This window comes from Thamnophis elegans, chromosome 6, assembly GCF_009769535.1.
Source record: "Thamnophis elegans isolate rThaEle1 chromosome 6, rThaEle1.pri, whole genome shotgun sequence".
Lineage (NCBI taxonomy): Eukaryota > Metazoa > Chordata > Lepidosauria > Squamata > Colubridae > Thamnophis > Thamnophis elegans.
Window position 1 is genome coordinate 60,429,144 of NC_045546.1, and position 19,159 is coordinate 60,448,302.

At 36.3% G+C, this 19,159-nt stretch overlaps 1 protein-coding gene across 2 annotated transcripts in view; it reads right to left on the reverse strand.

Annotated features, from left to right (window-relative positions):
• The window catches only part of USP9X (ubiquitin specific peptidase 9 X-linked), a 192,375-nt gene extending 173,952 nt beyond the window's left edge, over nt 1-18,423 (reverse strand). The window contains exons 1-2 of one of the 2 annotated variants that reach the window (XM_032219596.1): nt 15,162-18,423; nt 12,125-12,192 (exon numbers count right to left, since the gene is read on the reverse strand). The gene's annotated coding sequence lies outside the window, so the exon portion shown is untranslated. Of the gene's footprint in view, nt 1-12,124; nt 12,235-15,161 lie in introns of both variants that reach the window. The other variant, XM_032219595.1, reaches the window with a different exon arrangement.
• Between the last annotated feature and the right edge of the window lie 736 nt (nt 18,424-19,159).

Here is a 19,159-nt window from a genome sequence, read left to right on the forward strand (position 1 = left end):
CATATTTTCACACAAAACATTTTAGAAATATTGAGAAGCTATAATTATTTTACCAGCCTTAATCACATATGTACTACACATAGCACTCTGTATTAACAATATGCCATAAGCATAATTAAACACCAGTATTACCCCAAGCAAATGCTCACTATGTTATGCAAATAGGATTTCTATCTCTGCTTTTTAAGTCAGCATACTGTTCCCTATACTTCACCAACAAGTATATAATGGGAATGGGTACCTTAAACAGGGTATGTAATAAAATAAAAAGCGGTCAATAGATGATGGATAAACATATGTTGAATATAAAATGACCGACCAGTTTGTTGAGGTAATTTGATTATATAGAAACAGGATCAGCTCACAAAACAAATATATGAAATTATTTGTATATACTTTCATTTATAGTTCAGAGAAAGGAAAAAACACAAAACTTGTGGTTGGATAATGTTCAGGAGAACCTCAGAAAAGGAGCAATGAAAAAATTTAAAAACCAAAGGTAGTGTAGGTAGTCATGGTGAAATTAAGATGGGATCCAGGAGAAGAAACTTGTGGCTCCTGTCCTCTGCAATATCCTCCTGTTGGAGATGAGATCCAACCCCCTCACACTTCTGGCCTTCTGACAGAGCCTGAAAATCTGCCCAAAGTGAGATGGTTGGCATAAAAATTTAATACATTTGCAAAAATAGAATGGTACAAAGAGATACAGGGAATGATATATAAGCTGTAGCTATATATCATTTTGCTTTTCCTACGTTAATTCCTTTGGCTTACTATTTCTTACTCCTTTCCTGGGTTTGTGTACGTTTGAATATCCTGAAAAAGAATAGCATGATAGATGATGTATTGATGTATGTTAAAATTTAGCTTTTATTTAACCCCTTTTTGCTTCTGTGCCCTGTCTCTATTTTATTGGAATTAAGTCCTTGGCATGCATTTGGTCCTTGGTTCAGAAGTCAGCTTGAGGCAAGATGGATGGCCTATAAATTGTGTAAATGTACTCTTGCAATAGCACATTAACAGCTACAAGGCAATCATACCAACAAATAGAGTACTGAATTGTTGCCAACTATTAACCAACATTCAGTAGTGAATTTTTAACAGAATTTCAAATAGAAGGCACTGAAATACATTCAACTTTTAAAAAGTGTATTAGCCAACTCAACTGCTTATTTACAGCAGGAACTCATATCCTGTTATTTTAACTGGAATAATCACTTTGAAAATCTTAGAGCTGCAATTTTGTTTATGCATTAATGATTCCAAAGAAAGCGGACGTTATCCAACCTGTCACCTTGGCCAGCTGTTGCTGGGTCATGACCCCTTCTGCATTGTGATAGATTTAGGAGGTGACTCAAAGGTGGATCCATGTGACTCCCACTTTGAGGGAGGAAGTGGTCTCTTCAGCCTTGAATGCAGCAATGGTGCATCCCTTTTTTAATTAGCCATTGTTGGACCCATCCACTGTAGACATTCATTTCCAAACTTCCCTTTGCAGGAAAGGTTATGGAGAAGATGCTAAGATGGCAACCAGAATGGTTCTTCTATGAAATAAATTATTCAGAATGTATCAATTGTATTTCAAACTGGGACACAGTAGAGTGACAGAGTTAGTCACACTTGTCAATGACATTTGGTGGAGAAGGATGGGGTGGTACATACATGTTGTTTCTTCATCTTTCAGTAGCTTCAATGCCATAATCCATATTTTTCTGGATTGGCCACACTTCCCCATTCCAGACTGGTGCACTATTTGTGGTTCCTCCTGGACTTGCAGATTCTGCTCAATGAGCCAGCAGCAGCAATGGCCAGGACAACGTTTCCACAGGTTGTATGCCAGTTCTGCCCTTTCCTTCACCAGGAGGCCTTCAGACAGTCTCTCATGCCCTGGTTAGCATGTGACTGTAATACTGCAATGCACTCTATATGAGGGCTATCCTTGAAGACCAACTGAAAACTACAGCTGGTCCAAAATACAGCAATACAAGCAATAACAGATACTTCATGTTATATCCATGTATACATGAATATTATATCATCACTAGTATGCAAGCTGAATTGGTTGGTTACCTTTAAAAGTTTATTAGCCAAGTCATCAAAACTTACTGGCACATGATTAGCACTAAGTACCTTTTTAATTTTTGTGTACAGGTTGTCCTCGACTTATAACAGTTCAGTTAGAGACCAAAGTTATAACAGCACTGAAAAAGTGATTTACGACTATTTTTCATAGTTATAACCTTTGTAGCATCCCCATGATCATGTGATTAAAATTCAGATGCTGGGCAATTGGTTCATACTTATGACGGTTACAGTGTCCTGGGGTCATGTGATCCCCTTTTGTGACTTTCTGACGTGCAAAGTCAAAATCTGGGGAAGCCAGATTCACTGAACAGCCAGGTTATCAACTGCAGTGATTCGCTTAACAACTGTGGCAAGAAAGATCGTAAAATGCGGCAAAACTCACTTAACAAATGTCTTATTTAACAAAAAATGGCTCAATTGTGGTTGTAAGTCAAGGACTATCTGTCAACTGGCCTGACTGAGGCCATCTTGGAGGTGATGAGGGATAGGGAGGGGGAAATAGAGATAGTTGGGGTTTTGTAGCCAAAACAAAATAGTTTCCTGAGAACCAAGGACATCACCACAGGTGGCTGAAGAGAGGAGGAGTGAAGGTTCCAAACAACCAGACACTACCTTGATTCGACCATATGACTGTTTGAAAAAGGGGGGGAAACTTTTACTTTTAATTAGGTGAAAAACCACTGGAACCTTTAGAGTCTGTTTTCACCAGTCTGTGCCAATATGATATATCCAATAAACCTGTTTTTTGATGAACCTACTTGCCTCGGAGTTCTGTTTGCTATGGGTGTATTACTTGGAACCCTCACCAATTTCTTCCAAATTTTACTTTATACATAATTAGTATTTGCTGGATATCTGTTGTCTATCATGTGATGAGATGAAATGAAACTGTTCCCAGTTAAAAAGTTCAGGTGCAAAACATGTTTTATTTGCCATCTCACCAGTTATTTAGAAATCTATAGAGTTTTAGGTTATGATATTGTCAGTGTAACACAGTAACACATTTTCCACTTTTTTTTAAATATCAAAATTTTAGACTTTATATAACTGCAAATTAAAATGTAACAGATATTACAATCATCAAATTTGATAGTTTCATAGTTCTTTAAAATGTTATAATTTTACGTATACTCAGGATGTAGATATAGAACTTAAAAATGGATCCATGTTTTCACATTAAATTTAAACAGAATGCATGAATGATATATATAAAATTCCAATATAGGAACAAAAAGTTCTTATCTTTAATATTAATTGTATTGTTATATTTAAATCACTTTAAGTTTGCTTTCTTTTTGAGAAAAAGATAAAGAGCTAAAGCATTTTCTAGAATCAATTCTCACTGCTCATTATGTACTAATGCACAACACAACACATTTCAAGATTTCACTATCCTAAATTTTAATTAAAATCAGGAGCAATACTAGAAATACAAAGGAAAATAAGCAAGTTTATGGAGGGAAGCAACAAGAAATTGAACTACAATGGCCAGTGATATGTTACATGAATGAGTGCAATGTATCCTTGAAATCACATATGTAGAAACCTTATTTAAACCAATTTATTTTGATCTAGGTTTTTCTACACTTTAACTGAATGAAATTTCAAGTTACAACTTTAAATATATTTAAGGGATTATTCCTGTGCCAACATTAATAAATAGATAAATTGCTATTTAGGTAACTTTGAAACAACACTTTTATATTACTATAAAGGTGGTCCTCAATTTATGACAACTGACTCCAAAATTTATGTTGGTTATGTTTATGCGAAATATTTGTTAAGTGAATGTTTCCCATTTTACAACCTTTCTTGCCACAGCTGTTAAGTGAATCACTGCAGTTGTTAAGTTAGTAACACAGATGTTAAGTGAATCTGGCTTCCCCATTGACTTTGCTTGTCAGAAGGTCATAATATGTGATCACATGACCCTGAGACACTGCAACCATTATAAATATGAGTCAGTTGCCAAGCATCTGAATTTCAATCACGTGATAAGTATGAAAACTGGTCATAAAGTCACTTTTTTCAGTACTGTTGTAACTTTGAAGAGTCACTAAATGAACCATTGTAAGTCGAGGGCTACCTGTATTAGAAATAGATGCAAATTTAGCACAATTATAATATCTAATATACTAAAACAAAAAAATGCCATTTGAACTTTTTTACTAATCAAAAAAGTAAAGGCCTTCCTTTAAAGTAGTTTGCTCCCTCCAGTGGCAGTCTAAGAAACTTAATTTAAAACCAGCTTCACAAATATGCAGTTTACAAAACATTGTACCAATTTACTGTATATAAAAATGTTTTATAATAATTTTTCTTTTAACAGAAAAGCTTATTACTCCTTATTAATTTCTTTGCTGTAATATCTACAACATATTTGAATTACATTATTGTGTTATGTTATTATAACATTGTAGTATAGTTTAATTTTATAAGTCTGCAATTATAACTTTAAAAAATTTCCATTTCAGCAACTGTAAATGAGCAAGCCTGCTATATTCACTTATTTCTAAATCACTCTATTAATTTTTACATTCATAAAATTTGTATTGACTTAATTTAAAATTTATCTTACCTTAAACACCATTCATTTTGAATTCTCAAAAACTCAAAAAATTGAAAATGTGTAAAAGGACAACTATAGTTTTAGTAATAAAAATGCTAATATTTGCAGCTTTATATCTTAAAAGAGAGGAATATATGGGAAAGGGTGATTGTATAAAGTTTTCATAGCATAAAAAGGACAGGAAGACTCTTGTCTCTTAATTTTATAATATCAGAACTTCTGTATGATAGATGTTACAAAATACAACAGCTAGGTTCAGCCATAATCTGATTTTGGCTAACATGCTTTTTATATTTTCTTTTATATCACCAGACTCACATGCTGTGAACTTTTCTTCTCAATTATGCAATTCACAATTCAAACATTACTAAACTGTTTATGTTAAAGCAAATATGCACAATAATGTATATTATAAAAACATGCAAGAGCATTCAAGCAAATATTTGTTCAGGCTGTTCAAAAACTTCAACTGATGCAACATGGAATAGAATAAGTTATGGCCATAAAAAGTTTAAAACTGGAAAAACTGAAGTTCAGACATTTAGTTACCCTTTGTGAGTATCTTGCTAGCATCAGATGGCCAATATGGAAACAATGCTAGACTGTATAGATCTGGTCCAATCCACCAAGATTCTTACATTCTTTTTATTAATCTCTCATGTTTGAACAGCAGCCAACTGACCCACATCTCTGGTACAATTATTGCATTTATCATAGAAAAGAACTGATACTTTCTGTCCTTTTGTAAGCAAGTATTCATATATTAAGACATAGAACATATATCAAAAGTTGCACAGAACTTAAGAGCAGGATTCTTATATGTAATCTACACCTAACAATAAAAGCCACACAAAAAAGATCTCATTAAAGGCAATTACAGGTCTAATGATCACGCATTCAGTTATGGTGGTGCTTAAATAAATGATAGTTACGTCTGATCCACAAAGTTATAGCTGCTACAACACCCTTGTGGCCACATGTTCAAAATTCAAATGTTTGCAAGCCTGCACTCATGACCATAAGGAGACTCTAACTCCTCTCACCCCTTTTATCTGTTCCTCATTTTTGCTTTTTTGACTGTCCCACACTCCACTACGTCTGGCATCCACAGCCAGCCTCTGTTATGTTCTTTCTCTTGCTGCTGACAAGGCATGCCCAGCCTAACCTTTTGCAAGGGAGTTGCTGGCCACATCAAGCCTTCTTCTTGAAGCTGCATTTGATTTGGACAAAGCACAGCCACTTGCAGCTTTCTCACAAGGTTCTGAAACCTTCCAAAGCCTTGTGAAAAGGCCACACACCATTTCAACAAGGATGGATGCAGCATCAGTAAAATAGCCTGGTGCAGCCAGCAACTGCCTTGTGAAGGGCCAGATCAGGCATACCTTGTCAGCAGCAGAAAGATGAAGACAGCAAAGGTCAGCTGCAAAAGAAGTGGCAGAGTGCATGGTGGCCAAATGGCAAAGGGGGGTGGGCAGGGAGAGACAATCAGTGGGGAGAATTGAAGAGAAGGTAGTTCCTTACCTTACCAAGGTTCAGAGCTGGGAAGGAACAAGCCATCAATGACTTGGATCTGAGTGGTTCTCTGCCTAATGATCAGGTGAGTTTTAGTTAATGTCGGCAATGGAGACTTTGGGATTGCCATCACTAAGTGATGCACTCATGTGACAGTGCATTTTACATCTGTGCTGTTTAACAACACAAATTCCCATTCCAATCTCTTTCGTTAACCAAGGGTCACTTGTATGAATACATATATTCTAAATTAATAGAAACTGGGAAAGAATTATCTATTTTGTATTTTCAATTTTTTGCCACTGTGAAACTCTTAGTCACAAAGATTTACCAATTTTTTTAAAAAATACCAATAGATTTAAAAACAATAAATAAGGATGAAACACTTGTTTTAGAATTTTGTTTTTCACGAATTACATTAAACAAGTAAAAACCATAATATGTTACACATTATAGTACCAGAAATTGATGATTTTTAATGGCACTGAAATAGCATATTGTATATTTAATCTGGTTTTGAATCAAAACTTATGATAAAGTAGAAATACTACTATACATATTGCAAGTTTTGTAGATTTAAAAATAGAAGCTACAATTTGTATGGTTTTAAGAGATATAAACAAACAAGCGTTTCACAATATTAATGGCAAAACTATTTTTTCTGCATACCTATCTATAAATGCATACCTATCTATAAATAAAATGTTCAAGAAAAGTTAATTGCTGTGAATTGATTTAATATTTCAAGATATCAAGGAACCAATTAAATTTGCAACAAGATGAAATAAATTCATTTTTTATCTATTCTCAATTGCCAAAAGATGAGTTTTTCCTTATTTGTTAAATGCATTTATAGTACCAGCTATAAGAAAATACACATCTAAAATTATAAGCATAACATTTGCTTTTCTTGCAGCAGTATAATTATACAATTATTAAAACTGATCAAAGATTAAAACTGATCCCATATTTGAATCTTGTTTTCTGATTTGTCATCTGTGTAATTGTTGTAGTTGTTACAAATATTGTATTAAATAGTGGGTATTTTGGAAGCATAATTAAATGTCACTGTCAATAGTAAATTAGCAAATAGGTATTACCTTGGCATTACTATCTATATTTAGTGCTTTTGAACATTTTTATTGAAATTACTTAATGTTGTTTTATTAAAAAAATATCCAGTATTGATAAAATAAAAATGTCATATAAAACAATATTATTAAATAACAAAATGTTAAAAAGTATTAAAAGAATATGAGAGACAACAGTTTATTTCTAAATAAGAAATAAGAAACCAAGTACGAAACATTTGACTTAGGATCAACTCACAATTCAGCATACTTTACATTGTGCTTTCAGAATGCTTTAGGAAATGCCAGTATATTTTTGCTTTTTCCTGAGAATGTTACAGAAATAGATCAATAGGCAATGAGCATTCCTTGTACTAAAGTGACAAAAATATTAAACATTCAAATAAGCCTTACATTAATTTATGCTGGCAACTTAAGAAAACATATTGTCATTCAGAGTGGATGCATGATTCTCTTATTCTCTTATTAATCTTTCAATATTTTTATTTATTTTAAACATTTAATTTTTAAATATTCAAATTTTCCACATTATGCATAAAAAGTAGAATTTTTTTCATAACAAATGGCACTATTTCACATGAATTACAGGCAGCCTCCATAAGATTCAAATTCAAGTCAGAAAATTCTCAGCCATCACTACTACTCTTCCTCCCATATGGAAGAAAAGCAGCTCACTATGATGCCAAACAATAAAGACATCTCCATTTTTCATATAAAAAGCTTTTCAGACAAAAGCTAAAAATATTTCCAACACAGTCACAATATTACATCTCAAAAATTTCAAGAAATATAATGGAAAATATTCCATTTTTTTTCAAGGTTGACCTCTAACTAAAAATAAATTAATTTTCTCATAATGGAACGTAAGATTACTGACAAAACAAGTTCTGGAATTGGGCCTGATTACCAGTTTCGATATGCCATACTCTAAACAAATGGACAAACCAGTTTGGAAGATAATGTAGCACTATGCGAGTACAAAATTATGAAAGATCTTTCAATCTGAATAATTCTCTAAAGTAAATGACACAATCAATTCCAATGTAATAACATTCCAATAGACAAGTATCAGTAAGGGAGAAAACAAATGAACCATCATATTAAAATTATAAACTGGAGAGTAGGAACAATTAATAAATTACATGGAATAGTGTTTAAAGTGCGGTAGTATAATCAGAATTCCCAAGTTCAAATTTATCCTCTGCTGTGAAAGCTCACTATACAACAATGGGCCAAACATACACTTTACAGAGTTGTTATGGGGGAAATCTTATAGAAGGAGAGCTATTAGAGCTCCTGGAAGAAACAGGAAATATAATGTAGTTTTAAAACTGAATGGTAATTCAGTAACATTTTCTGCCTGTATGATTTGTCGAAAATATTTTTAAAACTTCTATCAGAATTGAAATATAGAGCACTAGTATAGCATTCACTGGTATCTAGAGCATGTTATCACAAAATGAAACAAAAATATGTGCATATGAATCAAAGTGACTCATAACTCTTTATATTTGATTAGTGCAATCCTATTTTCAGGGCAAGTCACTTGCAGACCAGGAGTACTTGGCCCAAAATTATATCCAAGTTTTTTTTAACCATTTCCAGAATAAGAACAAAATATAACACCATCTAAATCAGTAGTGGAAATGTTACAACTTAGACCAGTGGTGGACTGACACTCATCTGCAGCTTAACTTGCATGAGCAGTGGACCGGTGGGCACGCAGCTCGACTTGCGCAAGTTGAGTTTTCTGTGCGCTGGCCCACTACTTGCAAAAGCCAAGCTGTGTATGCGAGCGTATACATCGGTCCACCACTTGCAGAGCCCCGTTCCGAATACGCCATGGTCTGGTAGTGGCCTGGAGGTTCGGGATCCCTGATTTAGACCACTAATCTGTTTAACAGAGGCAACACATATATCATAGACAGCTAACGATAAAGTTAACAAGGCATGTAAATATCTGAAAAAAATCTAAACACAAATCAGTACCTAGATTATTAAAGGCAGATAAAATTAATTAAATGTTGCATGAAATTTGACCAAAATATCTTGAGTAGACTGAAAGAAGACTTGTAACCACAGGAAACAAAAACCCTCTACAGATTTGAAAGATAAATATAACATCAATGATATTACCAGACTTTTTTACCAATTGTCTATACAAGTAATCCTTGACTTATGATCACAATTGAGCCCAAAATTTCTGTTGATATGCAAGAGAGTTGAGTGAATTTTCCCCCATTTTATAACTCTTGTTGCCAGAATTGTTCAGTGAATCATTGCAGTTTTTAAGTTAGTAACATGTTAGTAACACTGTTAAGTGAATCTGGATTCCCCATTAATTTTGTTTGTCAGGTCACAAAAGATGATCATATGATCACATGACACAGAAACTGTCATAAATATATACCAGTTGCCAAGCGTCTTAATTTTAATCATGTAACCATGGGGATGCTACAATGGCCATAAGTGTGAAGAATGGTCATATGTCACCTTCCCCCCCCCAGTTCCACAATAACTTGTAACAGTAACTAAACTAATGGTTCTAATCAAGGACTACTCCTACTACCTGTAACAATAGAGCAATGGCAATTTGTTCTATTTTGCCTGCAACCTTAAACACTCAATGTCACTCCCACCCAGTCACATCACACACACACCGCCATTCCTACCTAGGTTTTGTGGCTCCCGGTATTTTCTGTGAGAAATGGGTCTCTCTTTCCCTCCCATTTCTGTTTTTCTTTTTCCCATTTCCCCCTCTTCTTTCTCTCTCCCTTCTCTCTCATTTGTTTCCCTCTTTTCCCTCTCATTCTCTCCCTCCAGCTGTCTCATTTCTCTCTCCCCTTTATCTCTCATTTTTCTGCCTTTCCTCTCATTCTCTTCACCATTTTCTCATTTGTCTCTCATATCTCTCATGAGCTCACACAAGTGGGATACCCTCCTGGGCTGGGATCACAGCGGCAGCTCCTGTTGCTGCCACTGCACGCTCAGGTGTGTAGCCAGCCTTGCAAGAGAGCCGGAGCTCTTCCCTCCCTGGATCCAGTGGCAGTTGCTCCTCCCCATTCCCCTCCTTCCTGAGCCGACACAAAGGCGGCCCCAATTGGCGCTGAGCTGCCACCAAAGGAAGCGGAATCACAAAAAGCAGCTGGTCAAGGGAAGTGCGGAGAAAACACTAGGGGCGCTTCAGCCACGCGGCTCTGGGGAGAGGTTCGCACCTTCTTGGGGTGGAGAGCAGGTTGTGCAACCAGGTCAGCAGGGAGCCACAGGAGAGGGATCAAAGAGCTACACGCGGTTCTGGAGCTATGGGATTGCCGACTCCTGGCTTAGCATATTCTAGGAACCCTATGATTATAGTCTGTATTTTAGTAATACCACTATGTACAAAAATAGCCACATGTCCTAGAAACAAATTTTAAGGTAAATAATAATTTAGTACAATGTGTGAACCTCTTAAAAAAATTGCTAATAAAAAAGTCAAGTAAACATTACTCATGCAGACAAATCTTTGCCAAGATAGGATATAAATCTAATAATAATAACTACTCAAGTAATCGCAGAATAATTTAAAAAAAAAAAATCTCTCAATTTTCCCACCCTTATAGGAGCTATTTATTTGGAAAGATTTTAACTTTTTAAACACAGGCCACTCCCAGTATTGTTAGATAATGGGTAAAATGGTAAAAACGTAAGTCTGGTTTACAGCAAATAAAATATTGGATTAAAAATAATTTATTATGCCAAAAAATTCTATATCACTTATAAAAAGTGGTACAGAAGTCAAAAGCTGAAAGAAAGGCCATGGCAGAAGAGGAGAGAACATTTTGCACTACCCTACATACACCAGTAGCACCACTGTTACCCTTACAATGATAAAATAATGCAACCAAAATGTGGACATTTATTTTAAAATCTAGGTGCAAGCTCCTGTAGAACACAGACAATATGAAATTATTTACATTTATATAACAATGGATCACAATGTAGATAATTGCAAAATAAATGTACAGACAAAACACAAGATTATAAAGTGAAGTTCAGCAATTTTTATCTGCTGCCATTTACCATAAAAGAAATATAAAAACAGCATGAGTATGACTTTAAATGTTATAGAACAAAGTGTGTAACACATGTAAGAATAGGATTATTGTTAAAGATAGGCAATTACTAACATATATAACTTCAATTCTTCATAAATTCAGATCTGCATATAAGAAGTACTTCATAATTTTAGAAATACAGGTAGTCCTCAACTTACAACAATTTGTTTAGTAACTGTTCAAAGTTACAACAGCATTGAAAAAAGTGACTTCTGATCATTTTTCACACTTACAACCATTGTATAAATGCTATGATAATCCCCGAGGTCACGTGATCAGAATTCAGATGCTTGGCAGCGAATTTATATTTATGATAGTTGCAGTGGCCTGCAGTCATATGATCACCTTTTGCAACCTTCTGACAAGCAAAATCAATAAGGAAGCCAGATCACTTAACAACTGTATTACTAACTTAACATCTGCAGTGATTCACTTAATAATTATGGCACGTAGGTTGTAAAATGGGGCAAAGCTCACTTAACAAATTTTTCACTTAGCAACATAAATTTTGGACCCAACTGTGGTTGTAAGTCTGGGATTAGGTTGAGGATTACCTGTACTAGGAAACTATTTACTAAGTAGTTACAATTATTTCATGCAGATCTGAAATTATAAAGAATTCTTTGCCCAAAGCAATAAAATTTATTCAAGTGCAGAGAGCGGAAAAAGGAAAAATATTAATGGGTTTGATGTTGTTCCATTACCAAAACAATGGTCTAATTTAAACAGTGCCACAATCCAAATTTAATATATATCATTAAAAAACTTACTTTCAGCTAGTGGTGTTTTGGATCCACGTCTCAATTAGCCTGAGTCCCACTGGTCTCACTGGTCTCAACTAGAGAAATGGTAATTGCAAAAACTGAATGCGTATACACAACTGCAATAGGAGAAAACAGATAAATACAGTATGAAAAAAATCAAACTGATAGAGTGTATAAATAACGGAGACATGCTATTTTTTAAAAGAGTTTTTTTTTAAAGAAAACACTAAGACTACATGGACTCCAGAGTTTTACATCTAAACTCATATCATATGAACCAATCATATGAATTTGAAAAGCACTTCAAAGAGAAAAATACGAAAGAAAACAAATTATTCATTATTATGAAGTGTTATGCTTAAAAATCATATATAAAAATAATTTTTATCAAGGCACTTCAAGCACATTACACTCTTTCAACAACAGGTTTTAAAATATTGCTATCCAATGTATTTCCTATTACCAGTGAAGTGCTTTTAATTCTTCAAATAATTCTAATTTAATGTTACTTTTTTGAAACAAAATTTGCTACATTTTTAACTGCCCAGCTCCAAGACAAAAGAACAATTGCTATTATAGATTATAAATACCATGATAATCACCTGACACAATTTATTTCCCCAATTATGTTTGGTATATCTTTGTGTTTTCAAATGAATATTTAAGATAATTAACACATTTACCTAAAAGTAACATGACCCTAATTTAAGATATCTCTTGTCCTCAAATATTAGAATCTCCTTCCACATTTGTTCTTGGGTGAATCCAAGATGATCCTTTTTTAAAGGTAAATTAGTTTGGAAAACTAATTTTCTTTCAGTTAAATAAAGTGAAAATCTTCTATACCTTTCCCCCCTAGTATCTCTATCTCATCCTTCCTTTTCATTCTGAGTATTATTATAAAATAATTGCTTTTGTAAAAGTATTTCAAGAAACTTATTTTAAAACTTTAATTTTTATTTTCAAAAAATTATGGATTCTTCATTAAGAAATATTCAAATACACTGAATGTGAGCAAGCTAAAAGTGAATTAATGACAGAGTCACTTGAAGTTTTGTGGGTTTGCTCTATCACCTATATTTATGAAAAGCATAGAGAAGGAAATCAAGTAAACCAAAAGATACTATAATCTTGCTTTTACAGTACATCCTGTACAATATTATAAGCAACTGCCATTGATTTTAATGATATACTTCTATGCAAATATACATAGTATTTTAACTTGGTCTTAGATCAATGTGGTTTGCATGTTTAAATAGAAAACTTGCTAGTACTTTGTTTTATAAATATATGAAAAAATAGGATGGCAACTTATTCCAGATTTTTTTAAATATAATTGCATTAAAAGCAATTCATAAATTTCAGTGATATTTCATTCTTGGGTCCAGATATGGCAGAAATACTTTGGCATAACAGTGTTTGCATTTGCCCAATTTTCCTTTCAATTATTAAAAAATAAAAACACAATATATACCTCATCAATGTAAGGAATTATTAAAACTGTCACAACCCATTTCAAAATCGTTCATTTTCTGAAATGGAACATGTTTTAATATCCCTACAACTTTAGTCATACAGTACTGATGTATTCAATTCTGACAAAAGATTTTTGTAGTACACAACTCAAGTGTAATATAGGAAAACAGAAAACCAATTAATGCATATATGCTAGCATACATTGCACTAAGACTAGTTATAGCTATATAAAAAACAGACATAAAATGTAACTAGGCCATGTCTGATTATGCACTAAATAGAAAACACACCCCCTGATTTCACATTTCTATCAACATAAGTCCATCCAAACAATCGGTACCAGAAGCATAGTTTAAAATATGTTGTGCAAAATTAAGATACTGACAGGACAGGACAGAACTGAAAAGATTTCAAAGTACCTTAAGAGAGCTTAATATGAGAATAATCTACCATTACTATAATCCACCACATACGTATTAGAGGTTCACTGAGTTACATTAGGCTTGATTTAGCAGTCCTCGCAGAATTACAGCTATGCTTTTTCTATTCAAATTTAAGACTTATTCTAGACTGTGTACCAAACTTATTAGTTTGTTATAGCCACAAGCACTGTGTTAAAATCAATGGGAGTTCTTCCACCAATTCTTGGTGGAAGTGGATAAAATTCCACTTATAAATTTCAAGTATCTTACAAAAGAACTCTGTGCTCAGGAAAGTCAATTTTAAATCCAATTTGCTGTAAAGGTACCTATGAGATTCTGAATGTCTCAGTTTATTCTCTTACTCTATCTTGTAGGTAGATTCATCAGTTTCATATATTAAAAAATTCCAGACAATACAATGTAGATTCTATCCAATAAAAATGATAAAACTCACATATTCAAAGAAACAAACTACGTTCAATGTAAACTTAACATACTGGTAAATCCTATAATATCGCAGCTTCACTGGAAACAGAGTGCAGCCATGACACAGCCCACCTGCACCCATGACAATAATGTTTACCACGAAGGCGAAACCGCTGGGCCGCAACATCCGAGACCGGATTTAGAAAAAAAAGAACTTGTGCAGAGCCTTATTTCCTGGGGTGGACTAGGCCCATACGATTCCAATCACTCCACCTCAATAATGGCGTTTGCTATGAAGTGGAACGAGAATCAAAAGAAACTAAATGACGGGAAGGTCTACCGGGTACTACTTGTACTCTCTTCGACAGTTTTCTTCGCTATTTAAGGAAGAGCCAAGCCAACAGCCGCCCAGCTCTGCAGGTTCTCTTTTTTTCTTCCCGGGACTGCGGATATAGTGTGTGCGCGTCCCATTCTCCTGCAAGGCCCAGTTCAGGCCGGGCAGAAAGAATGAGGACTGAGTCGTCAGCCATTTTCCCTCCATGCTCCAAGACACTGACACACGCACGAACAGACATTACTCACTTCGAGATACGCTAACTCACGAACGAAGAGATAAGATACCCAGCGAAAATCTCCCCTCATGGAATTTACCCCCTTGGTTACCCACAGAATGAGCCTTCCTTTCTCCGATGGACCAGCCCCTTTCCTGACTCGCTTACCCCCACAAAGCGTCGCCTTTTCCTGCTGCTATTCTTGGTTCTAATGCCGAGGCCCGCTCTGCTCCCGGGCGCCGCTGCTGATGGCGATGCAGGGAGGAGGAGGCTGCGGCGGGTGTGGCCGAAGAGTTTCTCATCCCAGGCGGCACAAGCCGCCGCCGCAACCAACGGGGCTGCGTCTCATCCCTAGGAAAATCCGAGTGGCGGTGGCTGTTAGAGAAGCCGGCTTTTGCACGAAGCGGTCCCGTGTCGCTTTCCTGACTGCGTGAGACCTTTTCTTGTATTATTTTAGTTTTGCGTCACTAGCTTTTCGGCGACCGCCAGTTGCCGGTGTTGAGTTGCGAGGCCCAAGTGGACCGACGCTTTTCTCGTCCTGTAGTTTCGTTAGGCTGAGCTAGGCCTCCAGGCTGTTCTACCTCATCCGGGAAATCGGATACCTTCAATCCCTGGAGAAGGGAATAGAATAAGAGATGCGGGGGCGGGGGGCTGCACTGGCAAGGCCACCAGCGAGAAACCTACGAAACTGCCTTTAGAAGAGGAAAAAGAAATCCGTACTGCGTCTAGGAGCAAAGTCGCGACGGAGATAGCAGCACCAGCAAAGACTGAGCGTCAGAGTCCCGGGCAATATGGCGGCTCTAGGAGGGCTCGGCTCACAGCATATGCAGCGCAGACTCCGACTCAATACAGCGGCGCCGGCCCCGCCACCCAAACAGCGTTCGCGGCCACCAGCGTGACTCCCTCCCTTTCCTGATTGTCAGTCAGTCAATCACTCCTACAGCCCCATTCCGTGCCCAAAGCAGAGCAAGGACCATCAGCACCCGCTCACGCCTTGCTTTATGTGAGGCTAGGATCACCGCCGCACAGTGACAGGGTCTGCTTGGTGTGCCGTGTGTAGCCGGTGGGGGAGGGGCCAAGGCCTGACGGCGTTGGTGGCTGGGCAAGATGTCGACGGCGGGCCAGCGGGGCCCAAGTTAACGATGCCAGGCCGCGATCACTGAGGGGGGTGGTTACCCGGCCGTTTCGTTTCGGTTGAGCTCCGTTTCGACTCCATTGTGACCCGCAGTGTGAAAAGCCCGGATAATGACGTCACCTTTCGTCTTTGGGAAGGGAGAAGAGGGGCGGAATTGGTCCTCCCCTTCCTTTCCCCTCAATCCCAGGGGCCAGCCAAAGGCTGACTCGCGGGTGGGGCAGGAACGAGGGCTCGCCAGCCAAGCTGCTGAAGAACAAGGCAGATAGCTGGCTTCCAGGGCTTCCCTTGAAACTTTGGCTTTGTGTCAGTTTGAGAAGCACGCATTATGCATTGTTACTATCAAGAGACGAACTTTTGTACTCTTCTTTGATCTGGAATAAAATCTGGGGAAAGGTGTTGAAGACGACTAAACAAATGCTATAGAAATGAGAAGAGTCGGTGTCAATCAAATACTTCGGAAAATTGAGAAGACATATTGCTACGGTGTTGGGAAAATTAACCATTTGGGTCAACTGGCAAAATGCAGAAATATTACAACTCTGCTACTGTTTATCTGTCCACTAAATATGTATGTGGTCATTAGGAGTCAATCGCTTGGAGTCAAGCATAATTTATTGCATAGTTTCTGAAATTTCAAGATAAAATCTGCTATACACTAGCTGTAATCAGGCAAAATATTATAGCTACCAACTATGATTTGCAAACTGTTATGCCCAAGCCAAAACCAGACTATTATGTTAGTTTAACCAGTGGTATTTTGATTTGATGTATTTCAAGAACACACTTGATGTATGATTCAAAAGGATACATGAACAGCCAGCCATAATGATTCTCTTCAAGCCCTCCATGCTTCCGAGGTGGGTAAAATGAGAACCCAGATTGTTGGAGGCAATACGCTGATTCTGTAAACAACTTAGAGAAGGCTGTAAAGCACTGTGAAGTGGTATATAAATCTAAGTGCTGTTACTATTAGTATCAGAATGACAAGTTTCAGCTTATATCTATTCCATCTTTTTTCTCATCATTTCATGTGACTATCATTTCATTGGTTGGTTTCCTGAAATAAAAGACCATAGAAGGGTGGTAACTTAGCAGACATGCAGGAAGTCTAGGGTTTATAGTCAGTAAATTTATCCTATTTATCCCAGTTTCAATTCAAAACTATGAAAAAATACAAATCATAATTAAGAAACATAAGCATGCATCATTCCAATATTCTATGATTATTATTGAAAGTACTCATGGTTCTCGGGGTGATAATATTACATTAAAAAACTAAGCGCACGTGAAGCAAACTGACAGCAATGCTGGCAGTAACCCACCCCTGACCCCAAGGTATCTAAATGTTCTAACCTGTTCTAAACTATGTTCTTCTATTTTCCCAGAGTATTGGCTAGGTCTGTGATGATGAACCTATGACATGCGTGCCAGAGGTGGCATGCAGCCCTCTCTGTGGATGTGCGTGCCATCACCAGCTGCTCTTCTGGTTTCCAGCTGGTCTTCACGGATGCTGAAACACAGGAAAACAGCCTGTAAATGGCCTGAAAAACAGCCAAAAACCAGGCTAATTTTCGGGCTGTTTTTCGGGCCATTTTATGGGCTATTTGGGAGGCATTTTTCATGGCATCTTCAGACAGTTTTCTGGGCCATTTTCAGGCCACTTTTAGGCCATTTTGGGGCCATTTTCAGGCCCTTTATTGGCTGTTTTCTGGACCAAAACAGCCTGAAAAATGGCCTGAAAACAGCCCCCAAAATGGCCCCAAAACTGCCCAAAAAGCAGGCATGCACGCGCCGGCCAGATTGTCTTCAGGTTTTCAACATGCACACACATGCCCGCCCATGCACGAGCATTCCAGTTTGGGCACACGGTGCCAAAAAAGTTTGCCATCACTGGGCTAGGTCTTTTAGCAAAAACTAAAAAAATATATTTATCAAAGTTAAGGACCAACTTGTTCTGTCTGCAGTAGCCAAGTGTTGCCCTAATTGCTCTCTTCAGTCCTACAGGAGTTTGTGAAATAATAGCAGCATTGTCGGCATATAGAAGAATTGGAATTTTGTGGTGCTAGGTTAGGATACAGATCAAGGTTCTGTAAGCAATCGATCAGGGGGTTGATATAGAAGTTAAAAAGGGAGGGGGACAGGATGCAACTCTGCCCTACCCCTTTTTGTACCCTTACTGGGACAGTTAAAGTCCCTTCAGGATTACACATAACTTTCAAGGTAGAATTGGCATACATTTTTTTAATATAATTTTTTATTTTTATTACATAGACAACACATACACACAACAATAAAAAAACAAAGAAAAAAACATCATCACATACAGCATGTCGTTTGGTTACAGGTGTTTTAACATCCATATTCTCGAATAACATTTACCATCTCAGATTTTTCATCTAGTATAACTAAATACCTCACTTTCATTGTACAATATATGTTCAATTACAATTAGTATTATTATTTTTTCCAATAAATCATAATTCCCTTACATTCTTGATTGTCTATTTGATAACAGTATACCTTTATATAATCCCCATGTGATAGAATTTTTTTTTGCCAACCATTTATCACTATTTTCAATTATGCATAATTCCACCAATCAACTATCAGGTATGCTTATGTTCATTATTATCCTTGTACATCATACATTCAAACAGAAATCTTATTCCTTCATTTTTCAACAAAATATTCTAAATAGTCGCTACATATATATACCAATTTTCAATTATTCCCTTATTAAAATTATTTATCAACAACAAGATATCATTGTAATATGTCCTTAACATTATACATTATATCACCAATCCTCTATCAAGTATACATAAAATCATTATTATCCTTATCCTTTTTAAAACAAAAAAAAATTCTAAAATATTCAATTCATAGATATATCAGTTTTTCATTGTATCGTCGTTAATTTATTTCACAGCATGATTGTGTTATCATTTAACTCCTTCAATTAAAGCATGAGTAAAACATTTTTCATTTCCAAGTTTTTTCCCCCAGCCACTGATAAAACAAGTCCCATATC